This window comes from Crocodylus porosus, unplaced genomic scaffold (genome assembly GCF_001723895.1).
Source record: "Crocodylus porosus isolate Cpor-Errol unplaced genomic scaffold, CroPor_comp1, whole genome shotgun sequence".
In the NCBI taxonomy this organism is placed as follows: domain Eukaryota; kingdom Metazoa; phylum Chordata; order Crocodylia; family Crocodylidae; genus Crocodylus; species Crocodylus porosus.
This window is the reverse complement of record NW_017728886.1, coordinates 233,368,935-233,371,978: the sequence shown is the minus strand read 5'-3', so window position 1 is coordinate 233,371,978 and position 3,044 is coordinate 233,368,935. Positions and strand designations below refer to the sequence as shown.

General features: G+C 58.0%; 1 protein-coding gene across 3 annotated transcripts in view; it reads right to left on the bottom strand.

Moving 5' to 3' along the window:
• OSR2 (odd-skipped related transciption factor 2) overlaps positions 1 to 2,114 on the bottom strand; it is a 4,846-nt gene extending 2,732 nt beyond the window's left edge. The window contains exon 1 of one of the 3 annotated variants that reach the window (XM_019551150.1): positions 1,707 to 2,114. The gene's annotated coding sequence lies outside the window, so the exon portion shown is untranslated. The remainder of the gene's footprint in view (positions 1 to 1,706) is intronic. The other 2 variants (XM_019551143.1, XM_019551157.1) reach the window with 2 other exon arrangements.
• Positions 2,115 to 3,044: the final 930 nt, after the last annotated feature.

Sequence of the window (3,044 nt, the reverse complement as noted above, 5' to 3'; positions counted from 1 at the left end):
AGGCGACGCCGCGGGGCACCGGGCTGAAGCGGGCAGGGGGCTCCTAAATCCCCGGGCGCCCAGGTGTCCCCCGGAGTCCCGCCGCGCCGCGCCGCGGGTCTGGGAGGGCCCCGGCCTGGCCGCGGCCTCGGGCTTCCCTCCCGCGCGTCCCCCGTGTCCCCGCAGGGCTCCGGCGCCCCTCGGCCTGCCCCGCTCCCGCCAGTGTCCCCCGCGCCCGTTTTCGTTTGCTTTGGGTCCGGCCTCGCCGACATGGCTTCTCCTCGCGCCCGCCGGGGACGAGCGACGCGCCCGGGAGCCGAGCAGAGCCGCGGCCTGTCACGGGGCAGCCCAGAGCCTCGTTTCTTCGCTGCGACCGCTGGTCAGGGGCACCTCCGGGCGCGCAGCCGAGCGCAGCACGGCCTCATGCGTTTGGGCTTTCAAAGATCTCGGCGGTCCTTGGCACTGAGACGTGCTCGCAGGTCCCTGAACCTGTGTCTCCCACTGCGCCAGTGCAGCAAGTTCAGCGGGAAGGTTTTCGCTTCCCGGGCTGGCGCGGTGCTGAGACGTGCAAGCAGGCCGCGCGTTTCTGTGCCACAGGCCCGCGGGCAGGCTCCTTCTGCAGATACTCATAACCCACCCCCTAAAAAAGTTGTACTTAAAACACCGGGGATTGAATCGCACCGTAATGCGCCTTTGCCCCTTGCATTTGATTTCAGCTGAGCGAAACACAGAGCAAATCAAACGCGACCCGAGCGGGTTTTCGCGTGCGGGTTGTTTTGAACTCTCCTTGTAGCGAGGTGGGGAAGGTCGGGTGTTATGTGGACCCTGCACTTCCCTGTCACCGCCCGTCCAGGCTGCTAAATTAAATTAAGACTGGGATCTGCAGAATACGCCTCTGCTTGCTGCAAGGCTCCCTTGGGTCCTGCTCTTCCGCAGCCCTAATTTTCTTGTCTCTTGTTACTAACAGCAATTCGTTAAGTAGAGAAAGTGGCTGTTTGGAGCCCCAGAGAGAAACAACGCAGGGCTTTCGATCACTGATATCAGGCAGGCTGTGATGATCCTCCTCTAGCAAACACAAATGCTTTTTAGCGCGGGGCAAAAGCCCACCCCACCGGTATGGCTCTAGCTACTTGCTGCCAAACTCGGGATCCGCAGGAGGTCACCGGAGTTATCCTGCCGCAGCGAGCGCACCAACCCGCCGGGGCAGAGGTTCGTTGACTATTGCAGCCTTTCTTGCCGATTCAAAATCTCTTAGGGAAACTCTGCACGCCAGACAAACTGGGGAGAATTATTTAATGTGCTCATGAAGCGAGCATCAAGCAGAAAACATCTGCCCGGCACTGCAAGAGCCTGCAGGGATTCAAACTGAAAGTAAACCTGCAAGGTCTGCCCTCTCCTCGGGGATCGCTGAGCTGTCGGGAAGCCGCTGGGTCGGGATCTCAGCGGTTCAAGTGGAGCCTGGTTAAGGAAATACTGTCGCGCTATTTCTCCGCATAATCAGTCTGCTTCTGAATAAATCCGGACACGTTGCAATATAAGCACTGTGGATATCCGGGCTTTTATTGTCAGGACTGTACCTATCCCGCGATACATTTTGCTCTGAAGCGGACACTCTCAGCGGCGGCACACATTTCAAGCCTACGTACCCAGGGTTTTCTCCGGGCACAGTCCTAGGCACGCGCTCTCCCCACACGTGGGATTAGCGGGGAGGTGAGTGAGTGACTTACCTCCTGCAACGAGGTTCTCCCCAGTACAGTGGGCAAGCACCGATCCTGCTATCGTTACAGTGTCATTAGATCCACACCGGCCCGGCGGAGCACTCCACCAGCACAGATCAGCAAAGCTGGATCCCAGGAGCTCTGAGCATGTTGTGCGGGAGGCGGGGGACAAGCAGGGTCAGGTCAGGGGGGTCCTTCTCGTCCTCGGGACTCTCGGTGCGGGAGCATGGGAAGTCCTGGCTTGCTCGGGCGGCGGAGGACAGACCTCGCTGCTAATCACGCTCCCTCGCCGCCTCTCCGAGCCTCTCGCCTTCGACTCCGGCGGAGTTTGATACAAGTCTGAGTCTCCCCTCCCCGGTCCATCACATTTCAGCAGCGAGTGGCGTGGGTCGCTGTCCCCGCCCGCCGGCCCACCCAGCGCCGCGCGCATTCGAAGGTTCACTGCTTGAGAGTTCTAACCCCGCCCCCCAGCGAACTCTCGGGGGCTAGCAGAGTTCCGAGCCCGCCCCCCGCCCCGCCCCGCCCCAGCCGCTGCACTGTTTACTTGTGTTTGGATAGCAACTGGCCCTTAAAGAGACAGCGCTCTCTTTTTTACCTCCTCCCCGGCTTCTTCTCACGTTACCTAAGGTGACTTTTCCTTTCCCTGCTCCTAAAGCACGGGCTTCCCCTACCCCGGCGGCCCAGCCGCCCTGACACCGACCTGCCCGGAGCCAGGCTGCAACCGGCCAGCGCTTAACTTCACCTCCTTTGTACACTGAGCCCGGCCCTCGAAGCCGCGCATTTCCCCGTTTACCTTCACGTTTGCATGGGGCTTTGCTCCTCCATTCGTTTTTGGAGCTTGTTTTTTTTTTTTTTTTTTTCCCCCCAGAGCAACTAATCCGGCACCCTGGTATTTTCCTTGAAATACATTTAAAATGTCCCCGATGCACCAGTTTTACCTGTCCCTGCTCCTGAGAGGTTGTGGACGCCCAAGAGGCTGATGCCCCTTCACCGCACCTTTGCATCTATGTAGTATTTCATCTAATATTTCTCTTGATTCAAGGCGCAAACGTTTAAAACAAGGTTTAAACTTCCGTTTAAATTGCGGCTGGTTTGGAAATCCAGCCTCACACTGAACGAAGTCAGCTCGGTTTGTGGGTGCAGGTCGTGCACAGGAGGGGGGATGTGTCCGGGACAACCTGCGAGAGGAGAAGCTGGGATTTTTAAATTTATTTAATTAATTAATTAATTATTTATTTTTATGGAGGGGAGAAGGGAGATACTTCGAAATGACCAACCACATATTATTTAATGTCACGCTATTAGTAACTAGGAATGCGCGGATTTCCGTGCCCGGCTGCTCGCTGG